Below are 25,751 nucleotides of genomic sequence, written 5' to 3' on the forward strand. Positions count from 1 at the left end.
CCCTTGGGTTTCTTTTATTGCATTATTTTTTTCTCTTAATTAAAAAAAAAATTATTGAGATAGAATTGATGTACAATGCTGTGTTAATTTCAGATGTACAGTAGAATTGATGTACAATGCTGTGTTAATTTAAATGTACAGCAAAGTAATTCAGTTATATGTATATATATATTCTTTTTCAGATTTCTTTCCATTATAGGTTATTATAAGATACTGAATAATTAGTTCCCTTTGCAATATAATAAGACCTTTTATCTATTTTATCTATAAAATAGATAAAACAAGGTCTTTATCTGATAATTTTATATAGTGTGTATCTGTTAGTACCATAGTTCTAATTTATCTCTACCCCTTTTTTCCCTTTGGTAACCATAAATTTGTTTTCAATGTCTGAGTCTGTTTTGCAAATAAGCTCATTTATATAACTTTTTAAGATTCTACATATAAGTGATATCATATGATATCTGGCTTTCTCTGATTTTCTTCAGACATTTAGAATGCTTCCATGTCTTGGCTATTGTAAATAGTACTGCTATCAACATTGGGGTGCATGTATCTTTTTGAGTTAGAGTTTCTGTCTTTTCTGGATATATGCCCAGAAGTGGGATCATTGGATCATATGACAACTCTATTTTTAGTTTTTTGAAGAGCCTTCATACTGTTCTCCATAGTGGCTTCAGCAATTTATAGTCCCATCAACAATGTAGAGGGGTTCTTTTTTCTCCACATCCTCTCCAGCACTTATTATTAATATTTGTAGACTTTTTAATTATGGCCATTCTGACCAGGGTGAGGTTTTGTTTTATTAATTTTTTATTATTTTATTTTTTAAATTTTATTTTATTTTTAAACTTTACATAATTGTATTAGTTTTGCCAAATATCAAAATGAATCCGCCACAGGTATACACGTGCTCCCCATCCTGAACCCTCCTCCCTCCTCCCTCCCCATACCATCCCTCTGGGTCGTCCTAGTGCACCAGCCCCAAGCATCCAGTATCGCGCATCAAACCTGGACTGGCATCTCGTTTCATACATGATATTTTACATGTTTCAATGCCTTTCTCCCAAATCTTCCCATCCTCTCCCTCTCCCACAGAGTCCATAAGACTGTTCTATACATCAGTGTCTCTTTTGCTGTCTCGTACACAGGGTTATTGTTACCATCTTTCTAAATTCCATATACATGCGTTAGTTTTATTAATTTTTTTAAATGAACAAACTTTTAGCTGAAATGTTTTACATACTTTGTTATCTATGTGAAGCAAATGAGCTTATCATTGCATTCATCATTTTAATCATGACCCTGAAAATGTACCTCAACAGCATAAGGAGAAAAAATAAAATGATATTCAGAGTTCTGTACATAACTGTAAGAGACTGAATACACAAATGGACAGTGACTGCCCCACACGTGACAATAGAACTCAGACCCACAACCTGTAGCAACAGGCCCAGACAATCAGTACTTTATCAAAGACTGACAGCTTCCCTATTTTATGTCCCTGCTTCCAACTCAGAACCAACCAGAAAGAGGCAACTACACACTTCAAACCAAACTCAGAAGAGGCCCATTTCTAGTTAGCACACCCTCAGCTCACATGGGCTTCCCATGGCGCTAGTGGTAAAGAATTTGCCTGCCAATGAAACAGACATGGCAGCTGTGGGTTTTGATTCCTGGGTCAGGAAGATCCCCTGGAGAAGGAAATGGAAACCCACTTTTGTATTCTTGCCTGGAGAATTCCATGGACAGAGGAGCCTGGCAAACTGAAGTCTATGGAATTGTAAAGAGTCAAACACAACTGAGCAAATGAGCACACACAGCTTTCCCAACCAAAAACCTCCAATTGCTACTGAGTCCAAGTTCACACTGCTGCTGGACAATAGGCCACTAAATTGAGAGATGAGCTATTTGGACAAAGAATAGCAACTTTATTCAGAAAGACAGTAGATTGACAAGATGGTAGAGCAGTGTCTCAAAGAACCATCTTACCTGATTTAGAAGTCAGGCTTCTTTTATTCTAAAGGAGGAGGTGGTGTGGGTGGTTGTCACAAACTTCTTGGTGCCAGGATCCTTTGTTTTTGCAGCTGTCCATGTAGGTCTGGTCATAATGTCCTATAAATCTCCAATAAGACAAATGTTATTCACTGTTCTGCAACTTTTTATCTTTATATGAATGGGAAAGTGTTATACATTTAAAGGTCAGAGTCTTGAGAATGGGAAAATATCTTGAGAAATATATTCTTTTACCAAAGGTGCAGAACTAGCATGACTAAATTCAGGCAACAGAGCACAGAGGTTAGAGCCAACAGAATACATCCAGCATGGAGTGAGGTTTGTTGCTCTCTGTTACATGATGAGGGCACAGCTCAGCCTTCCTTTTGATTGCGGGTCTTCAATGATCAGCTTGGGAAGATTTGATTTGAACAAAACTGTTCATTTAAGATGTGCCACAGGAAAGAAATGCCATAAGATTTCACAAGCCAAATGGTACGTGAAAGCCAAATGGTATTTTGAGAGGTATGCATGTAACAGGGAAGAGTCTGCTATGACTCTTCCATGCTAGGTCTGTTTCTTTTACTTTAACCCTTTTTTGGCCACTTTTATTATTATAATCATACATAATGGCTTGTCTCAGAGAATCCTGCCCCCTCACTCCCAACCCTTAAACTAAAGTGCCTTTGTTTAGCTCACAGGGAAATAATCTGACCCTGCCCACCTGTGAATGACTATAAGAAAGATGAAATTAATACACTCCCTGACCTGAGGGTTGCCATTCTAGGAGATATTTGCAAATATTAAATGGTCTTTTTACTTTGTTTCCTCACCTCCCCCCATCTCTGATCCATAAATGAACCTGGCATCCAGATCGACAAGATGGTTATTTTGAGATGTTAGTCTGCCATCTTCTCAGTCAGCTGTCTTTCTGAATAGTTGTATTCCTTGCCTCAACACCTCATCTCTCAGATTCACTGGCCTCTCATGTGGTGAGTAAGTGAGCTTGATATCATGCAGAGGACTTCAAAGGTAATTCTGACTCAAATCCTATTTCAATAAAAGATTGTTTAGCCAAAGTCAATGAGCCAGCTGACAAGCTCAAAGGATAAGCTAAACTCATTTTCCTAGTGAATATCCCTCCTGCTTTCTTGTCTTCCAGTTGCCTTCCAAGACCTAGGTGTGTCTCCTCCCATATATCCTGATTTCTCTCCTTCTGCACCTCCTCTTTATTATTCTCCTTGTCCAGGCCCCCTATTCTTTCTCTCAAACTCTCCTAATATCCTCAAATGTCAGTTGCCTCTAAGGAGCCATATCTCTCAACAGCAGAGAAATGAAAGTTAGCTGCATTTTGGAGCTTGTCCTTTCTTATCAGTGAATCCCTTATTCCACATGGAAAGAAGCCCAAGACAGATTCCTGGAGAATGGAAGACCACATGGCAAGGTTCTGGTCCTCCTTTCCCTCCCTGCCATCTCTGAATCCCTGGACACATGACTTAGGTCATACATAGACATGTGACTAGACCATACAGTACCTGAAAAATCTCCTACCCAACCCCAGTATCAGCAGAAATAATAAATCTGTGCCAAAAGGGGAAAAAAGCCATTTCTATTTGATTTTGGAATATATTTTTAAGTGTATTTTCCTGTTTATTTATATAATATTTCAGAAATAGATGCCACTTAAAGACAAATGAATCCAAACAATGAACTTCTAAGTGAGTAAGAATTTTTTTTAATCCATTTAATTGCCAGTTCAATATTCATGCTTGGTCCTCCATCCAAACCCCCACAAATCCAGCTTTCAGACTAACACAAAGTTGTTGTTGTTCAGTTGCTAAGTCATGTTCAACTCGTTGGGACCCCCTGAACTGCAGCACACCAGGCTTCCCTGTCCTTCACTCTCTCCCAGAGTTTGCTCAAACCCATGTCCATTAAGTTGGTGATGCCATCCAACCATCTCATCCTCTGTTGTCCCCTTCTCCTCTTCCCCTCCATCTTTCCCAGCACCAGGGTCTTTTCCAGTGAGCTGGCTCTTCACATCAGGTGACCAAAGTTTTAGCAAGTACCAGCAGAGATTTACCTCTGAGACTGATACAGTCTTTCATGGGGAGTAATAATTAAAATCTTTTGATTTAAAAGGCCCCCCACTAGACAAAAGACTATATTATGGTGTAAGCACAGATATAAAACATTAAATGTTGGCTACATTAGGTATTAGGCTCTGCTGAGCTGTAACTAATAAAAATTTGAAGGCAACATTGGTTTCATGTTATTAACAGAAGTCTGTAAATTGCATGGGAAGATGGGGAGCCTGAATTTGATTCCTGGATTTGGAAATAGCTTGGTAATTATGTATTTTGTCTCCTGGTGATTTAGCTTCCCAATCTATAAAACTTTTGTATTCACACCTTACTGTTTTCAAAATAGGTCAGAAACTCTTGGAGTGCTTCGGGAAAAGTGAGCCCAGTTCTCGGCTTTAAGTTTACAGCAGTGAAAATACACTTTCCCAGCAATTCTCCTTTCCTGAGATTTATCAAGAAACTGTCGCTGCCTTATAAACACTCCTGGTGGCTCTGTGGACCTGAGAAAGCCACAAGTCTATTTTCACTGAAATAACAATGCTCTTAGTGGTTTTCTCTTCTTTTATTCTTTCTAAAATAGGCTAAGCAGCCCTTGGAACGTAGATATAGAAGTGATGAAACTGAAATGATTTCTCATTTCAGCCCAGATTAGTGCAAATACCTGTCCTTTTGACGAAGAGCCCAGAGCAAAACTCATTATTTCTTCAGCTGTTACTTCTCTTTTGCAACAAATAGAGGAGTTTTTGTTTTTGTTTTGAGCTAACAATGTTCTTGATCAAGGTTCTTTTGAGGATAGTAAAAAGAATTAGACATGAATTGTGACAACAAAACCCTTATGACCTAAGAAGTGATCAAATAAAAGTAACAAAGTTTGCTAAAACCCAAGGCAGAATGTGGAAAGTGTATTCAGTTCAGTTCAGCTCAGTCGCTCAGTCATGTCCGACTCTTTGCGACCCCATGAATCGCAGCACGCCAGGCCTCCCTGTCCATCACCAACTCCTGGAGTTCACTCAGACTCATATCCATCAAGTTAGTGATGCCATCCAGCCATCTCATTCTCTGTTGTCCCCTTCTCCTGCCCCCAATCCCTCCCAGCATCAGAGTCTTTTCCAATGAGTCAACTCTTCACATGAGGTGGCCAAAGTACTGGAGTTTCAGCTTTAGCATCTTTCCTTCCAAAGAAATCCCAGGGCTTTTAGTTACTGCTGCTAAGTCGCTTCAGTTGTGTCCGACTCTGTGCAACCCCATAGACGGCAGCCCAACAGGCTCCCCCGTCCCTGGGATTCTCCAGGCAAGAACACTGGAGTGGGTTGCCATTTCCTTCTCCAATGCATGAAAGTGAAAAGTGAAAGTGAAGTCGCTCAGTTGTGTCCGACTCTTAGCTACCAGGGAAGAACAAATCTGACTCCATATTGGATATGTTTCTTTTACTTTAACTTTTGTACTCTATTGCTTTTGCTAAGTGTTAAGAATGTTGCCTATAGCCTGAAATATACAAAGTATCCCATTCTTCAAGTTTCTGATCTTTAATGGTACAACACTTTTCCATTTATACAGAGATAAGAAGTGCAGAACAGAGAATAATATTTGCCTTGTTTGAGGTTTAAAGGAACATAATGGCCTGTGGACATACTGGACAACTGCAAGAACAAAGGATTCCTACACCAAGAAGTCTGTAATAAACAGCCACACCTCTTCCCTTTTGAGTAGAAAAGAAGCCTGGATTCTAACTCTGGTAAGATGGTTCTCTGGGACACTAGTCCCATCTTCTCACCCTGCTGGCTTTCTGAGTGAGTGAATGAATGAAGTGAAAGTCACACAGTCATGTCCAACTCTTAGTGACCCCACGGACTATACAGTCCCTGGAATTCTCCAGGCCAGAATACTGGAGTGGTTAGCCTTTCCCTTCTCCAGGGGCTCTTCCCAACCCAAGGATCGAACCCAAGTCTTCCACATTGTGGGCAGATTCTTTACCACCTGAGCCACAAGGGAAGCCCAAGAATACTGGAGTGGGTAGCCTATCCTTTCTCTAGCAGATCTTTCTGACCTAGGAATCGAACCAGAGTCTCCTGCATTGCAGGTGGATTCTTTACCAACTGAGCTATCAGGGAAGCCTGGCTTTCTGAATAACCACTATAACAGGAAAGAACAAATCTGACTCCATGTTAGATCTTTTCCTATTTCCTTTAACCTTTGTGCTTTTTTGTCTGTGCTTAGTCATGCTGACTCTGCCCATTCCTGTGACCCCAAGCCCGACCTCACCTAGCCTGGGGTCTGCACCTTTTGTAAAAGAATATTGCCTATGGCCTGAAATATCCAGGATAGCCCATTCTCAAGGCTCTCACCTTTAAAGGTATAATACTTTTCCATTCATTAGAAGATAACAAGGTGCAGAACAGAGAATAGCATTTGTTCTGTGGAGGTTTACAGGAACATTGTGACCTGACCTACATGGACAGCTGCTAGAGCAAAGAATACATCACCAAAAAGTTTGCAACAACTAACCAGCTCTTCCCTCATCTTACCTTGAAAAATGCTTTGCTGAAAGCCTTCAGGGAGTTGGGAGTTTTTCTTGGGCATAAGCCACCTGTCTCTTTGCATGGGTCTGCAATAACCTTTCTCTGCTCCAAACTCTGATGTTTTGGTAATGATCGCCTTCACTGTGTGTCCAGCACATGGACTTACATCCAGAAATGTTGGCGTCGCTTGCCCCAAACCTCAGCTCTTGATGTACTGACCTGTTGTGCAGTGACCACTGTGGGCTTAGACTCAGTAACAAGAGGGAAATGATAAGCAAACACTTGTAAATATTTAGAGAGGAGAGAGACCATCAAGTGTACGTCAGGGAAGACCTATGCAGTGTTTGAAATGGGCCTGGGTGGGTGGGTAGGATTGCCAGAGGCTCACAGGACACATTCCCTCTCTGAGATTGTTGCCCTCACTATTGATCGTAGAGGGAGATCAGTGAGCAGTCCTGAAGACAGATCTTAAGTTCCTTGCCCAGGAATTGAACCTGGGTAACCTGAATGAAAACCAAGAGTCTTAGTCACTAGACCACCAGGGGCTAGAAGAAAGAAGCAAAGCGGTGCTAGTTCACCCCCCTTTTTGAAAGCCAGAGGGATCCAGGATGCAAAAATGGGTACAAAGTTTATTACTCTAGATACAGCACAACGTATGGGAGAGTACTCAGAAAAAGTTTATTTATGACAGAAGTAAGACAGAACTACACACCCCACACCCAGAGAGAAAGGGTATGGGCATCCTGAGTGAGGAGAACAGTTAGTCATAAGCTAGGCATAGACACACACCCGGAGAGGAGAGAGGCTGTCCTAAATGAGGAGGAGCACAGTAGAGAAGTGATCTATGGGATAAATCACCCGTATAGGACAGTTCTGCTTGCCAATTATCTTCTTTCTTTCTTCACACCTGACTGGTCCATGGACTCTCCCCAAGATGCATGCGTAAATTTTTCTAAGATGGATCCCACCCCAGAGGACTATGGGTGCATGCCCATACTTACTCTGGGGTGGGGCCCCTTTTTGACCCCCAAGGAGCCTTCCTGAGCACATGCAGATAGAGAAGTCTTCCTTGACCTCAAGAGTAGATGCCTTATTTCTTTGCTCTAGCAGAGCTCTGCTTTTACCACTAGCTTTGTCCTTGGAGTGTCTGGGTGAGAACAAAGCTTGAATTTTATTCCACTTGACAAATACCAAGTGTCCAGCCCAGAGGCCCACTATCTCCTACCTCACTAGGACACAGCAAAATCCCTGAAGAGGATGGATCCCAGGGAGATATTCAGATCTGGGAAGTGAGCTTGGGACTGTCCAAGTGGGAAACACCAGGTCCCTGGTACCCATAATGTGGTGTAGAAGGGAGGGAGTGAAGACTATAGGTGGAAGCCAGCCTTGACCCTGTGGACCCCTTGCCCCATGAGGAGGGTTGTACCTGATGATGAGCCAGAGCAGGGTCCACTGAAGCTAGAGTTCAAAGCAGGTGCCTCCTGTGCCCGGTCTGAGGACGACGCGAAAATGTGCAGTCTTCTTGGCTCTCCTTAAGACTTAAAGAAACTTTATTCCCAGACACAAAGTCCTTCCTTCCTAATTACTTCCTGTCAAAGGAATGAGTGCTCTCGGTTGCGTGGGTTTTCCTTTTTAACATGCAGAAAATACAAAATAAACTTGGCAATAGGCAGAACTTGCCCTTCTGTTCTTGTGATATTTCTAGCATCACTTGGGCGGAAGCTATGTGGCAGATCAGCACGTTAGTCAGATGCCTCATCCCAAGGGCAGTTCACTGTGTCTACCTTCCCAGATACTCCGAGCCCCTGATACAGTCCTAGATGCAGGAAAAGATGAAAATCCAAGAAAATCCTCAGACCCCAAGAGGACGATGTAAGCCAAGGCATTCCCATCCTGGACTGAAAATCCCAGAACTGATGTGTGGCCTTAAGCAATAGTCTCTTAATTTATTTCCTTGGTCCATCAGGGCATTTAGTGAGCACCGCATCTAAGCCTAGCACATGGCCAAGTATCACGTGTCAGACACCACATAAAATCACCCCATGAGCATTCCTATAACTATATGCTAGCATTCCTTATAGGGCTTCCCTGGTAGCTCAGGTGGTGAAGAATTTGCCTGCCATGCAAGAGACCTAGGTTCGACCACTAGATCAGGAAGATCTCCTAGAGGAGGGCATGGCAAACCCACTCCAGTTTTCTTGCCTGGAGAATTCCATGGACAGGGGCCATAGTCCATGGAGTCACAAAGAGTTGGACACGACTGAGCAACTAACACACACACACACACACACACAGAGCATTACTTATCCTGTTTTAAGATCACTTTCTACTAATTACCATAATTATCACTATAAAATTATTATATAAGGATACTATGTTATAATTTCTTTTATGGTTTAGAGATTCACAAATGCCCATTTTAGACTCTTTTGCCATCATTTCACTTTAAATGATACAGAGATGTCAAACAAATAAACTTCTTCCTACAGCTAATGTACCAAGGTCACATCGCTTATTATTCTCCTGGCAAAAAAGCAATAGTTAAACATAACCCATTATACTATAGATTGAATGCATTTCTTGATGACTCTTTTTGTTGTTTGGTTTTTGGCACAGTTTTAAACAACAGTTCAGAAAGCAAAAAGAGGCAATAGCCATATTAAATGCTTTCTAATCTATTTTGCAAAATACTTAGAAAAAAGAAGGGTGTTTTGAATGGAGACTAAACAAGATGAGTAAAATAGCAAGACCCAGTCTTTGGGCTTTGACACCAGCAACACTGATGGCTGACATAGATCTTGATTTCAAGTCTCTCTGTTAAGTTTAAACCTAAGAAGGTGATGGCCATGACACTGGATTCTAACATCAGCCCACTACTGAGAACAATGTTAGTTTATAGTGGTCTATTCTCCTGTAATGAGGAGCATCCAGGGAAAAGTCAAGCATACTTTCTAATGTACCTGGCAGTACTGTTTCTCACTTTAAATTCATTAGATTGAGGTGCTTCTTTCTATTCCAGACTCTGTATGTTTCGATACAGTGAGTCTGGCCAGCTGTATCAGAAACAAGCCTGAATGTTCCCATTTTCAGATTCTGAACCATGATGACCAAGACACTCACATGTGAACTTGAACTCTAATGCCCCTAGCAAGAGAAGACCCAATAAAGTCTTAACAGGAGACATGTATTGATATGCAATGTGGTGGTGGTTTAGTTGCTAAGCCCTGTCCAACTCTTGCAACCCCATGGACTGTAGCCTGCCAGGCTCCTCTGTCCATGGGATTTCCCAGGCAAGCATACTAGAGTGGGTTGCCATTTCCTCCTTCAAGGGATCTTCTCAACCCCAGGATGGAACCCACGTCTCTTGCATCTCCTGCATTGCAGGCGGATTCTTTACCACTGAGGCACCAGGGAAGCCTTGATACTCAGTGTAGGTGAGTTCTAGGCCACTTCCTGACTGCTCAGCCAAATAATGTGCACACACTGTGCCTCCTCTGCCCATGCTGACCCCACACGGGTGCATCCCTTTGGTAGGGCCTCCCTGGATATTCTGATGTCTGACTCTATATTGCCCCTGCTTCAAACTTCAGCCTTGCTATGGGGTGATCAGTTTATTGAACTTTGATTTTCATTTTGTTCTTTAGTGGTTTTCTTTTTAAGTGCATTTCTTTTGAGCGTAGGCTCCAGAATTTAAATTCTAATCCCACATCTAAAATAAGCATATCACATTTCTCGGTGCTAGGGATGGATGTTTTTTGAATGATTCTGGTCCCCCCCCCCCAAAAAAAAACAGGAGGAGGTTGTAAAAACTCTCTCCAAGTATCAACAACATGAATTCCAATGATGTCAGAAAAGTTGGCCACAGGAGGCTTCTCCCGTGCAAAATGTCAGGAAGACATATCACAGTATCACAAAGCAAAAAGGCAGAGATGTAGCTTGTACAGTAGTAGAAAATGAATGAACATTGGCACCATTTATTCACCACTTAATAGATAAAGTCCCAAAATCCTGCCTTGAGTTTATAGGGATCAGGCTCACCAGAATTTTGGAAGTAACAGATTGTTCTTACTATGATAGTGGTAGGCTGCCAATGTAAGACTGTGCAGAGAATCCAATCTTCTTTTTCCCCCTGAAAGTTGAAGTTGAACCAGCAGTGGTAAAAATATGAAACTAAAATCAGCACTAGTGCCTGTGAGTGTTTAAACACTCAGTGAGATCACTTTGGATTTTACTCTAAAACTCGAGAGTTCCTGTCACTCATGAAAGCACACACAGATAACCACTTGAGGTCATATTTGGATCTGAAGACATGGGAACATCCCACCCAGGTCCCCCTCTAAGATACAAGCCTTATTCCTCCAGCTTCTGGCCATCTTGATAAACAAGCATCTGACACCTGCTCTAGGACTGACATTGGGACATACGCAGCACTCAAGATGATATCCCTCCAGGACTGGCCCATGGGAGCTACCTCCATCAAGGTCATGGCCCTTCCCATGGGCAGCTGCCAAGGACTGGCCTATTCCAAGATGTAAAGAACCCCTCCTTCCCTCACCTCATCGACAGCTCTGCAGAGGATCAGCTGATGCCTTTGGTGCAACCACATCTCAGCCTAGCCTTTTCCTCTGCCTAGTCCTGCTTCCCAGACTCCCCTATCCATGGTGATGGCAAGGACACTCCCCGATAAACCTGTGCGTCCTTGAGAGCAGGCAGTTCTGCAGGTAAGGGCTCCAGGCCCAGGAGGGAACATCTGTGCTCTAGCATCTCTGCCCAGGAAGTGATCCTATTTTACTCTGCTCAGGCTGCCTAACAAAATACTGAGACTCGGCAATTGAGCAAGGTTCAAGAGGCTAGAAGTCCTCAACCAAGAGGCCAGAATGGTCAGGTTCTGGTGAGAAGCTTGCCAGGGGGTCATCTTCTTACTGTGTCCTTCCTGGCTGGGAAAGACCCCTTGGAGAAGGAAATGGCAACCCACTCTAGTATTCTTTGCTGGAGAATCCCATGGACAGAGGAGCCTGGCAGGCTGCAGTCCATGGGGGGATCGCAAAGAGTTAGACACAACTTAGCGACTAAACCACCATGCAAACACAGTAAGCCGTCTGATGGTTCTTCTAAAAGGACATGACTCCATCATGACGGCCACACCTTCATGATGTCATCTCAGCCTAACTGCCTCCCAAAGGTCTCATCTCCAAATACCACCCCACTGGGGGTTAGAACTTCAACACAGGAATTTGTGGGGGACACAAATACTCAGTTCCATAGAAGATCCTGACTTCCCACACCTTCAGACAGACTTCATGTCCTCTTAACAAGCTGTACACTGGGAAGAATTACAGGCAATGGTTAAAGCCACAGTTGTAGAGTTCTAAGACATCCTGTGTGTGTGTGTGTGTGTGCGTGCGTGCGTGTGCGTGTGTGTGTGTGTGTGTGTGTGTGTGTGTGTGTGTGTGCATATGTACACACTGTGCATGTGTATAAGGCTGAGTCCACCATGTCTGAATGTTATAATCTTGGGCAAGTTACTTAACTCTCTGAGCCCAATTTCCTTATCAGTAAAATGAGGACAGCAATAACAGCATCACTACAAAAGATCATTGTGAATGTGTGGAGTGTTAGGTACAGGGTCCCAGTGTCATACAAAAAAGGAAGAGGGATAAATTGGTTTGAGATTGAGATATACACCCTACTATATGCAAAATAGATAACCAACAAGGACCTATTATATAGCACAGGGAACTATACTCGGTATCTTGTCATAATCTGTAATGGAAGAGAATGATAAAAAGTGTGTGTGTGTATATATATATATATATGTATAACTGATTCACTTTGCTGAACACCTGAAACTAACACAGCATTGTAAATCAACTATATTTCAATAAAAATTTAAAAATCAATAGATATAATTATGACTGTTACAGTGTCCTCTGTTTGGATGTTCAAATTTTAAGGCATGGGCTTCCCTGGTGGCTCAGGGGTGAAGAATCCTCCCGCCAATGCAGAAGACATGGGTTCCATCCCTGATCCGGGAAGATCCCACATACCACAGGGCAACTAAACCCGTACACCACAACTATTGAACCTGTGCTCTAGAGGCCAGGAGCTGCAACTGCTGAAACCCACTCACCCTAGAGCCTGTGCTTTGCAGCAAGAGAAGCCGCCGCAGTGAGAAGCCCACACACTGCAACTAGAGAGTCACCCCCGCTCGCCGCAACTAGAGAAAAGCCTGTGCAGTGACAAAGACCCCGCACAGCCAAAAACATAAATAATTATTATTTTTTGTAATTTAGGGCATGCATTGAGGTTTTCCTGCCATGTCCTTCCTGCCCCACTGGGCTGCTTCTGGGGTGCAAACCAAGTGTTTCACAGTCTGCATCCCCTCTCCCTGGGGCCACGTCTGACATGGAGTGAGCGTTGAGACACTGTGGAACTGATTCATGAAAGCTGGGGAAACTTAGCGGGTGAAAGTGATGAATGGATTCTGGGATTTTGCTGAAAGCCTAACTAAATAAGCAGTTAACCGTGATAGGCCATTGCTTAGGAATGACTGAAATACATTTTTTTGCTCATTGATTTCCATAAGCTAACATTTCTTTTATTCGTAACCCATTTACATTAGAGGTCTGTCGGTGTTGTTGATATGCAAACCGTTTAGAATCTGGGCGTCCTGGGGAAAAATGTTGTTCCAACATGAGTAACATACACCGTGTTACCAACAACAGAAATCATGAAAGCTAATTTTAATAATGTGTTTTAGGTGAGAAGATCACAAAGTTTCATGAGAGCTTATTACAGCAGCCATAGCGCAAATGGGAACACCAGGATTTTGAAATACGGTTTGTCGTGAGTCCCCTTCCTACACCCACTTCCGGCCTCCACTGTCTGTTCTACCTTCTGGTCTGAAACTTTCCAAGTTTTCCTCTCACTGTCAGACGTTTCTGTGACTTGTATGTCATCACCGTCAATATCTCTTCACGCCATCTACCCTAGTCTCTGTACTTAGGCCTGGGCCATGGGTGCTCTAGGTGCCATCGGCTATGAGGGGACCTCGGGGAGCTTTATTTCACACTTTGAATAAATAGGCAGTAAAATCAACTGAAGCATTTTTAACCTCACATTTGAGTATTTGTCATTTGTAATAGCAAAGTCATGCAAATTCCCTCACCTGCTGTTAGCATTTTGCTATGCTTCCCTCTAGACAATATCAGATAAAGGTCTTCTGTTTGTAGCAGCAGCCACAATCCTCACTGTTATAAACAAAACCCCGGACCTAGGAGATGGGTGCTGGCATCACTCAGAGAATCAAAGGAAACGCCAGGCTTCAGGGAATGTCAGGCTTCAGGGAAGCGGGAATCCACACAGAAGACCCGGCAGTCAGAGAACTTGGAATCTCCAGGGACCACTGTGGATGTGACTCAATTCCAGTGACTGCTGGGCTGCAGGCTGGCTTTCAGTTTCTGGGAGACAGAGTTTGATCAGCCCGGTACAGCCAGATGCTCTTCCCTGGGTGAATCAGCTCAGGCTGGGAAGGCAGAGTGATAAAAAGTCCTGGAGGACAAGGGCAGGGGCAGGGTCACAGACCCCCAGGGGTAGTGGATCGAGAGTACCAGTGGGGCATTCTGTTTGCAGCGCCTCCCCACCACCCTGATTAGAGCTGCAAGGTAAAGCGGGGGGTGGGAAGCCCAGGGCATGTTCCCTAGTGGAAAAGGGAATCTTGGGGAATAAAGGAAGAAATACTCAGAATCCTCATTTTCTTACATGTGTATGTAATTCTAAAGATGTCCATATATATATACATATAACAAAAGTATTACACACAGTTGGAGAACCTGCCTTTTTTCACTGGGTGTTATAATGTGAACCTATTTTCATTTATAAGAAGCATGCATGTTCAGTCATACCCAACTCTTCTGCAAACCTGTGGACTGTAGCCCACCAGGCTCCTCTGTCCATGGAATTTCCTAGGCAAGAATACTGGAGTGGGTTTCCATTTCCTTCTCCAGGGGTCTTCCTAACCCAGGGATCAAACCTGTGTCTCTTAGGTCTAGCTGCATTGGCAGGTGGGTTCTTTACCACTGAGCCACTAGGGAAGCCATTTTCATTTACAGCCAAATGATTCAAAGTGTGGACTCTGGAACCAGGCTTCCTGGATTAAAATCCAGTCTCTGCCATTCAATATCTTGGGAAAGACACTTCATTGCTCTGTGCCTCAGTTTCCCCACCTATAAAAGAGAGACCATATCTCTCTCGTGGAAAAGCTATGCTGGCAAAATGAATTCATATACGTAAAGTGCTTGGAGTAATGTCTGGTATCCAGTAAGGGCTCTAAAAGGTGAGCAGCTCTTAGTGAACAGTCATGAGACATTTTTTTTCTGATAATTTTGTTAAAGCAAATGTTTGAAAGTGAAGTTTTTAGGTCAAAGACTGAATATATCTTTAAGATTTTAATAGGAAACATACGTGAGATCATGGCTCTTCTTTGCTAAAAAAAAAAAAAAATGGTTCAGTGTCTTCTGACATCACTCAGAAAAAGTAGAACTTTCTCATCCTTGTCAATGATTCCCCACACAGCCTGGCCGCTGACACCTCTGTGACATCACCTCCTCTTGTTCTTCCTCACTGCCTGAACTTCCTTGAGGAAGGTCCTCCCTTTCCTCCCCAGAACTCCTGCCCTCTTCTCTCCTTGGAATATTCCTCCCCCAGAATGCCGCGTGGCCTGCTAGTCACCTCCGCTCAAAAGCAGCTGCTCCAGAATGGCCGTGCTAGCCCACCCCACCTAAAATGGCAACCTCCACACAGCACGGCCATCTCCACACTTTGCAAACATCAGTTTCACGGGAGTATACTTGCTTTGCAATGCTGTGTTAGTTTCTGCTATACAGCAAAGTGAATCAGCTGTATGCGGATTTCCTGTGTATTCCCTGGTGGCTCGGAAGGTAAAGCATCTGCCTGCAATGCGGGAGACTTGGGTTCGATCCCTGGGTTGGGAAGATCCCCTGGAGAAGGAAATGGCAACCCATTCCAGTACTTTTGCCTGGAAAATCCCATGGACGGAGAAGCCTGGTAGGCTATAGTCCATGGGGTCGCAAAGAGTCAGACATGACTGAGCGACTTCACTTTTACTTTCTTTCTTTTAGGTCATGGCAGAGGACTGAGTAAAGATCCCTGTATTAAACAGTAGGTTCTCATTAGTTATCTATTTTATACATACTATCAATAATGTACACATGCCAATCCCAAATCTCCTAATTCATCCCACTCCCCACTTTCCCCCTTGGTAACCACACCTTTGTTCTCTTAGTCTGGGTCTATTTCTGCTTTGAAAATTTGCTGTTGTTCAGTTGCTCAGTTGTGTCCGACTCTTTGCGACCCCATAGACTGCAGCATGCAAAGCTTGCTTGTTTCACGGAGTTTGCCCAAACTCATGTCCATTGAGTCAACGATGCTTTGCAAATAAGATCATCTAAACCATTTTTCTAGATTCAATATACATACGTTAACATACAATATTTTTCTCTTTCTGACTTCACTTCGTATGACAGTCTCTAGGTCCATCCTCACTTGTCTTTCTTATGAGTTCTTGTCACTAATATCCCTGACATACAATATATTCATATCATGTTTATTTCCTGTCCCCTTTTATAAAATAAGATGGGGATTGAACATAGTTTGCGGGATTCCCCTTCAAGAAGGCTCCACCATGTAACCCCAAAAATGGGTGTGTGTTAATCTCTGCACTGTGGCGATTACCAATATTTTAAGGCTTTGCCAGTCTCATAGGCAAAGCATCTCTAACTGTTTTTGCTATAGCACTTCTGACAGAAGTCCTCTAGCTCCTGCTGATGCTTCCAGCCACAGAGAGCTCTTTCCACCCATTAAGGGACAAGTCCCACAGTTGGAAAGTCAAGCTCTGCTTATGGTGAGCCAAAATCAGCCTGACAGATGTCCCTGAGAAATCCCACTCGAAATCAACTTGTCCTTTTGCCACTCTCACAGTCAGGATTCCTGCAGGGAAGTGGCTCTTTCATATACAGTGTTGGGTCCATGGCAAATAGAAGGGGAAAAAATGGAAGCAGTGACAGACTTTATTTTTTCGGGCTCCAAAATCACTGTGGATGGTGACTGCACCCATGAAATTAAAGAATGTTTGCTCCTTGGAAGAGAAGATATGATAAATCTAAACAGTGTATTAAAAAGCAGAGACATTATTTTGCCAACAAATGTTCGTATAGTCAAAGCTATAGTTTTTCCAGTAGTCATGTATGGATGTGAGGACTGGGCCGTGAAAAAGGCTGAGCACTGTAGAATTGATGCTTTTGAATTGTGCTGTTGGAGAAGACTCTTGAGAGTTCCTTGGACTTCAAAGAGGAGAAACCAGTCTATCCTAAAGGAAATCAACACTGAATACTCGTCCGAAAGACCGATGTTGAAGTTCTAATACTTTGGCCACCTGATGTAAAGAGCCAACTCATTGGAAAAGACCCTGATGCTGGGAAAGGTTGAAGGCAGGAGGAAAAGGGGGTGACAGAGGATGAAATGATTGGATGGCATCATCAAGTCCATGGACATGAGTTTGAGAAAAGTCCGGGAGATGGTGAAGGACAGGGAAGCCTGGTGTGGTGCAGTCCATGGGGTCAGAGAGTCAGACATGACTTAGCGACTGAACAATAACTGGTTCCATGATGTTAAAGAGGGCTGGGATAACAAGCAGCAAGTGAGGTTTCATAAACCTTGGAGCCCAGAAAACAGGCTCCATGCTTACCATAGACGAGACTGTTAGAAGTTGTACCAGCACCTCTCAGGGGAAGGAGTGAGGCTGTTTCTGATGGTGTCAAAACCAAATGGCTACCAGAGTCAACTGGTACTGTTGGAGTGATGCCAAAAGGCACCAGAAAAACCAGGAGGAAACCCATTCTCCATTCCTGCCACCTTCCAATTTCCCCTCTGTTGCCAAGATTTGAGTCAACCAGCTAGGAAGTCTGGGAAACAGAGTTCGCAGAGGCCTGACCTCAGCATCACAGAGAAGAGAAGATGATAACAGTGAAAAGAGATAACAGTGAAAAACAAGCACACCCATTCTACAGTAAATGTCGGAAAGGGAGTAGAGAAGAGGGAACTCTCGGATACCAGGGATAGGAATGTAAATTGCTTCAGCCTCCGTGGAAAACAGCGTGGAGGTTTCTCAAACTAAAAACAGAACTACCCCAGGACCCAGCAATTCCACTCCTGGGTATATATCTGACACAAATAAAAAACAGTAATTTGATGGAGAAGGCGATGGCACCCCACTCCAGTACTCTTGCCTGGAAAATCCCATGGACAGAGGGGCCTGGTGAGCTGCAGTCCATGGGGTCACTAGGAGTCGGACACGACTGAGCGACTTCACTTTATTTTTTCACTTTCATGCATTGGAGAAGGAAATGGCAACCCACTCCAGTGTTCTTGCCTGGAGAATCCCAGGGACAGGGGAGCCTGGTGGGCTGCTGTCTATGGGGTCGCACAGAGTCAGACATGACTGAAGCGACTTAGCAGCAGTAGCAGCAGCAGGTCAGCAGCAGATATCTCCGCTGTCAGGCACTCTGTGCTCCATCAGAAGAGTACAACTTTATTAACTCAGACTCTACTCTTACATCTAAGATTGTTTTTGCAAGAGCTGGACTGAAGCAGCGTATTCATAACTTGACAAGATTTCTTTTTCCTTTTTGCAGGGGAAAAAGGGTCACCTGAGAAAATAAATTATTTTCAGGGACTTTGGGATCCTAATGATATATATTACATGTAACAGATGAACAGATTAATCCTTTATATATTCATTAAAATAGTCTGGAATTCCTCCGCTTGCCATCACTCCTGGCCACACTTCCCTTGCCTGTTTTTGTTACATGTATTTGAAAGTAACATCTGCATTCCTTTGAAGATGTTCTACAGGTCATATTTGTCAGTTACACGGACTAGTCTTCCTTTTTCTCAAGTTCAGTGAAATCTCACTGAACAGTAATAATAGCAATAGCTAACATCTGCACAGCACCTTACAGTTTGCAAAGAATGTTCCCATATTCTCAGTTTTTTTGCTTAGTGAACCTGTTACCAGATGTCCTGACCTTGATGATAAAAGTGTTAGGAGCTTTAGAGTCACTGAAGATGCTGTAGTCTTGAATAGTGCCCTGACAAGGGGCAGAGTTTAGATGCGCTACCTTAAAAGCTGCGTGTAATTATCAAAATGGGGGGGGCTTGAGTTCCTTAGTCACTGGAATCAGATTTACTTTTGTAAGTGATGCTTTTCTAACTGTTATCTGGATGGGTTTTGTATTCGTTATATTCTAACCTGTAATTTGTATAAATTTACCATCTGTTGTCATTAAAAAAAGTGTTCATAATGCCAAAAAAAAAACCCAGTAATTTGAAAAGATACTTGCACCCCAAGTCCATAGTAGCATTATTTACAATTGCCAGCCATGAAAACGAGCTATGTGTCCATCAATGGATGAATGGATAAAGAGGCTGTGGTGTATATGCGCACAATGGAATACTGCTGCTGCTGCTGCTAAGTCGCGTCAGTTGTGTCCGACTCTGTGCGACCCCATAGACCGCAGCCCACCCGGCTCCCCCGTCCCTGGGACTCTCCAGGCAAGAACACTGGAGTGGGTTGCCATTTCCTTCTCCGATGCATGAAAGTGAAAAGTGAAAGTGAAGTCGCTCAGTCGTGTCCAACTCTTAGCGACCCCATGGAATACTATTTGGCCATAAAAAATAATGGAATTTTGCCATCTGTAGCAACATGGATGGACTTGGAGGGCATTATGCTAAGTGAAACAAGTCAGAGAAAGACAAATACTCTATTATACCACTTATATGTGAAATCTAAAAAATACAACAAACTAGTAAATTAAAAAAAAAAGAAGAAACAGACTCACAGATCTAGAGAACAAACCAGTGGTCACCAGTGAGGGGCAGGGGCAATGTAGAGGTGAGGGAGTAGGAGGTACGAACCATTAGGTGTAAGATGGGCTCAAGGATGCACTGTACAACACGGAGAGCATAGCCAATTTTTTGCAATAACTGTAAATGGAAAGTAGTTTTTAAAAATTACATTAAAAAATCAAAAATAAGCAACCCACTATTCTTCCTGCCTTACTTAAAACTGTTCCAGAATTACTGGGAATAATTTAGCCCTGCTATTTTCATTATCATTACAGAGTGATGACAGATTATGAACTGTAAGATACAAAAGCAAGCAAAATGAAAGTGCATTTTGCCCTCAGTTCTCCAGTCATAAAGCCCAAAGATCAATTTTATACACACACGACATCCTACATAGGAGGTGTATGAGGTGCAGAAAACTCAGGTGCTGCGAGCAGGTATTTCACTATGGACTCTCCTTGTAATATCACCTGCTTCCTCTGCAACTCAGCCAGTTGAGGAGATAGCTGATTGGCTCAGATGCATTGAAATAGTTTGGCAGACTTTTAAACCGTAAAGAACAAGCCTCTCTCTCATCTGTTAGGTCTACTCTTTACCCTTCTGTATAGTTTCTCTCTTAAAAGAAAAAAACAGAATGGATACCAAGTACAGAGGGAACAGACCACATTATTGCAACAGCCTGCTGATGTGACTGTCTTTAAGAAAGTTTTAAAAAGGAAGGACACCAAAAGCTCAACTTCTAGAGGCCTGATCTTAGAGATGATCCAATATTTAAGCTATATGTATGTATGTGTGTGTGTCAGTCACTCAGTCATGTCTGACTCTTTGTGACTCCATGGACTGTAGCCCACCAGGATCCTCTGTCCATGGAATTCTCCAGGCAAGAATGCTGGAGTGGGTAGCCAGTTCCCTTCTCCAGGGGATCTTCCCAACTGAGGGATTGAACCCAGGTCTCCCGCATTGCAGGCAGATTCTTTACCATCTGAGCTACCAGGGAAGTCATCCTCAGTAATACTGACTTTGAGACCTTAGTTTTTCCATCCATCACTAGGGCAGTATTTTTCTAGAAAAGTCCTTTGAGAATGTGGGAGAAAGTCAAGTAAGTCCAAAGAGTTCATCACTGATGTGTGTTTAAAATATTCCAGCTGACAAAGTGGTGGCAATATAGCCTGTTTCAGTCACCCTGGTGCCTGTCAATTCTATCTCCATTTTTGGTACATATCAAAAGAGTCTAATGCCAAGCAATGGAGAGCATTCTTCCTGCATCACCACCATCTGTTTCCTTGGCACCCACTCCAGCCAGCTGTGTTGCCAGCTTTCAAGCTGTTTATTGGTGTATCACACAGAGAAGTTACGGACGCATGGATGGGATCTCCTGAAAATTGGGCATTTTTGTTTCTCTCTGAAATGTTTTCTCAATGTCTTATCATTCTTACAGAATGTCCAACAAGCACTTTACTGAATGACTCCAGCTGACCCCTGGCAACAAGGTAGACTTAGAATTGTGAACAAGCTCCATTCAGTTCAGTTCAGTCGCTCAGTCATGTCCGACTCTTTGCGACCCCATGGACCGCAGCACGCCAGGCCTCCCTGTCCATCACCTGTCAGGAGCCGGCATATTGCATATTGAGTGCATGTTGCATATTGAGTGCAGCACTTTCCACAGCATCATCTTTCAGGATCTGGAATAGCTCAACTGGAATTCTATCACTGCCGGGAGCCAGCGTGAAGAGCTCCACCCATGACAAAGGTCACGAGGAAGGAGGCTCCGCATACGCAAAGGCGGGATCGAGCTTCAGGAGTCCCCCTGGAAATTCTCGAGCATCTACCCCCAAAACCAGTCTGCCTACTTTCTGCTTTGTGCTTTCACCTACACCTCTGACTTTACGGGGGCTGTCCCCCACTACCTCTCTCTGAAAAAAGAGTTAGCTTACAGCTCCAGTTAATAATTCCTGGGTGTGACAGTGTTTCAACCTACAAACTCCTTTGGAAATCCTCTAGCCTGCCTGAATAGGTTTTTCCGGCCACATGTGATTGTTCAGAGCCTCCCAACTGTGAGAGGCAGGAGATGTTCTAAACTGTCTAAACACAGATTCCTTTGAGTAGTTAAAAGATTGATTAGAAATTGTATTGGTGAAGGGTTTTTCACTTATTGGGCCAATGTTTGCTGCTAAGTCTCCATACTCCTTACCTACTGTGTCCTTGGCAGTGTATTGATTGATATAATGGGTGTTTAGAAATGTAAGTAGTAGCCTCAATGTTTGTAACCTTGGACCCTTGAGTTAATTCTTTTCTTGATTGAGCCCACCTCACCTTTGCCCTATAGGAATGCAGCTTTGTCCAATGCTTTTTTGGAGGCTGGTGCCTGACTTTGGAATAATCACCTCTAGAGAAAGATAAGTTTCTTAAAATGTTAACAGGCCTCCTGGCCAGAAGATGATGTAAATCACCTGAACTTTTGCATATGATAAGTTTGAAAGCCTGGCTTCAATTAGGACCAGGAACTGCTGTCCTTGCATGACTCCACCCCTTCCCCCATTATCCTCTATGCACAACTTAAGGTATAAAAACTACTCTGGAAAATAAAGTGCGGGCCTTGTTCACCGAAACTTGGTCTCCCCATGTCGCTCTCTCTCTCAAATTCTGGCTGAGTCTCCATCTGGAGCGCGGAACCCACCATGCTTGCTAATTATGCCTGGGCTTCTAAGATCCAACGGGGGAGGCCTCAGTGTCTCCTCTCCTTTGGGAGAACGGAAGGACGCCCGCGGCCTACGTAAGTGGTGCAGACTTCTTGTCTTGAAGTTTTATTGGTCTCCCGCGTAAACCAAGCTACTCAGCCTCTTTTCTCCACTGAATTTCCTCACTGAGCTATCCTCATTCTATTACTCTTTATATCCTTAATTAACCTATAATTAATCAATTGTTTCCTTATCCTCGCCTATGCCATCTCTCCTTCGAATACCCTGGATCAGCCGGGGCTGGACCCCGGCAATCACCAACTCCTGGAGCTCGCTCAAGCTCATGTCCATTGAATCGTTGATGCCATCCAACCATTTCATCCTCTGTCATCCCCTTCTCCTCCTGCCTTCAGTCTTTCCCAGCATCAGGGTCTTTTCCAAGGAGTCAGTTCTTCACATGAGGTGGTCAAATTATTGGAGTTTCAGCATCAGCATCAGTCCTGCCAATGAATATTCGGGACTGATTTTCTTTAGGATGTACTAGTTGGATCTCCTTGCAGTCCAAGGGACTCTCAAGAGTCTTCTCCAACATCACAGTTCAAAAGCATTAATTCTTCAAAGCCCAGCTTTCTTTAGAGTCCAGCTCTCACATCCATACATGCTGCTGCTAAGTCACTTCAGTTGTGTCTGACTCTGTGCAACCCCATAGACGGCAGCCCACCAGGTTCCCCTGTCCCTGGGATTCTCCAGGCAAGAACACTGGAGTGGGTTGCCATTTCATTCTCCAATGCATGAAACTGAAAAGTGAAAGGGAAGTCACTCAGTCGTGTCCGACTCTAGCGACCCCATGGACTGCAGCCCACCAGGCTCCTTGGGATTTTCCAGGCAAGAGTACTGGAGTGGGGTGCCATTGCCTTCTCCAACATCCATACATAACTACCCGAAAAACCATAGCTTTGACTAGATGGACCTTTGTCAGCAAAGTAATGTTTCTGCTTTTTAATATGCTGTCTAGATTGGTCATAGCTTTTCTTCCAAGGAGCAAGCGCCTTTTAATTTCATGGCTGCAGTCACCATCTGCAGTCATTTTGAAGCCCCCCAAAATAAAGTCTCTCACTGAACAAGTTACACTGTAAAAAAAAAATTATACCAGTGTTAACTCTCAGGCAAGCTATAGAGGGAACTAGAAAAAAAAACAGAAAAAGCAAAAAGAAATGGTTGAGTGGGAAGAAGCCTCACCCTGTGAGCAGAATGAGAAATTCTGCATGCAAGTGTGCAGTGCTAGAGGGAATTTTCTGGTGGTCCAGTGGCTAAGACTCCATGCTCCCAATGCAAGGGGTACAAATTTGGTCCCTGATCAGGAAACTAAGATCCCACATGCCAGATGACATGGCCAAAATTTTTTAAAAATTAAAAATAAGACTGTGCAGTGGTGGAGACAAAGAGACAACTAAAATGTCCATTACAATAATCTGTGTGATAGAACGGTTCTGGGATTCTGGGCCCTGCTAATTAAGGCAGGGGAGAAGGATGGATAAATGTAGAATAAATAGTCTGTCTTTGAATAATAGTAATAAGGCTAAGATTTCTGTCATCTAAAATATCTTTTAAAAAAGCTAGAAAATGAATTTCAAATAATACATATATATTAATATATCAAAGTGAAGTGAAAGTGTTAGTCGCTCAGTCATGTGTGACTCTTCATGGCCCCAAGGATTGTAGCCCACCAGGCTTCTCTGTCCATGGAATTCTCCAGGCAAGAATACTGGAGTGGAGAGCCATTCCCTTCTCCAGGGGATCTTCCAGACCCAGGGATCAAAACTAAGTCTCCTGCATTGCCAGCAGATTCTTTCCTGGTCTGAGCCACCTGGGAAGCCCATATTAATATATATGTATACATATATACATGTATACATATATGTGATTTTATTTTTTTAAGAGAAGAGAAACCCAAGCCATTCAGGAAAAATTTCTTTCACAAAAGGCCCTTCAAGTTCACTATAACAGGTAGAATATCAGACCAGAAGCAACATAACACAGGCTGTCTAGGTTGGTCACAGCTTTTCTTCCAAGGAGCAAGCATCTTTTAATTTCATGGCTGCAGTCACCATTTGCAGTGATTTTGGAGCCCAAGAAAATAAAGTTTGTCACTGTTTCCATTGTTTCTCCATCTATTTGCCATGGAGTGATGGGATTGGATGCCATGATCTTAGATTTTCAAATGTTGAGTTTTAAGCCAGCTTTTTCACTCTCCTCTTTCACTTTCATCAAGAGTCTCTTTACTTCCTCCTCACTTTCTGAAAAGATAGAGATCAGGTAGACAAGTTTCCAGTCCTTGAGTAATTTATAAACAATAGAGATGATCAGATATAAATATATACCTATGAAATATATATATGGGGGCTTCCCTTGTAACTCAGTTGTTAAAGAATCTGCCTACAATGCAAGAGATCCAGGTTCAATTCCTGGGTCAGGAAGATCCCCTGGAGAAGGAAATGGCAACCCACTCCAGTATTCTTGCCTGGAGAATCCCATGGACAGAGGAACCTGGCAGGCTACAGTCCATGGGGTCGCAAGAGTCAGGCACGACTTAGTGACTAAACCAACATACATTATATATAAACAATACATGTGCTTACTATTAAATACATATAGAAGATGAATGCTACACAAAAAGGTTATGAACCAAGCCAGATGATTTGGAGAATCATTACATCTATGGTTCAGGGAAGGTGGTAATTACTTCCAGTTTGACAGATGAGAAACTGCTTCTTGGAAAAGGTATCATTTAAACTGCATCTTTATTTGGCAAAACTAATACAATATTGTAAAGTTTAAAAATAAAATAAAATTAAAAAATAAGACAAAATAAAAAATAAATTTAAAAAATACATAAATAAATAAACTGCATTTTTTTTTTTTTTTTTTGGCCATGCTGAGGGGGATCTTAGTTCCCCAACTAGGAATTGCACCTGTGCCCTTGGCAATGAAAGCACAAAATCCTAACCACTGGACCCTGCCAGGGAATTCCCTAATACCAGAAAAACTTTAATTTTATAATCTGATAAAAAAGTATAATAAGATTTTGCATACAACTGAAACTGCATGCTTGCTCAGTTGCTCAGTCATGGCTGACTCTTTTGAAGCCCTGTAGAATGTAGCCTGCCAGGCTCCTCTGTCCATGGAATTTTCCAAGCAAGAATACTGGAGCAGGTTGTCATTTCCTACTTCAGGGGATCTTCCCCACCCAGGGACTGAACCCATATCTCCTGCATTGGCCGGAGAATTCTTTACCACTGTGCCAGCTGGGAAACCCACAATTGAAACTAAGTTGACATTAATCCAAACAAAATTCCTGTGAATTAAGACAACTGGGGAAACTCTAAGATAGTAGCACAAAAAATAACCTAATCTGCATCTTAATGAATTAGCTGAGCTTGATTACCACACTCAGACAAAGAAATATTTCATCCCCAAAGAACTATGAGTGAAGCAGGAAAGAAGGAAGCTTGGAATCACATTTGAGACAAGGGAAATGTTCAGATGGTCTA

General features: G+C 42.9%; 1 pseudogene; it reads left to right on the forward strand.

Moving 5' to 3' along the window:
* Positions 1 to 8,008: 8,008 nt before the first annotated feature.
* The window catches only part of LOC102276360 (ferritin light chain pseudogene), a 93,459-nt pseudogene continuing 75,716 nt past the window's right edge, over positions 8,009 to 25,751 (forward strand).

This window comes from Bos mutus, chromosome 24 (assembly GCF_027580195.1).
Source record: "Bos mutus isolate GX-2022 chromosome 24, NWIPB_WYAK_1.1, whole genome shotgun sequence".
In the NCBI taxonomy this organism is placed as follows: domain Eukaryota; kingdom Metazoa; phylum Chordata; class Mammalia; order Artiodactyla; family Bovidae; genus Bos; species Bos mutus.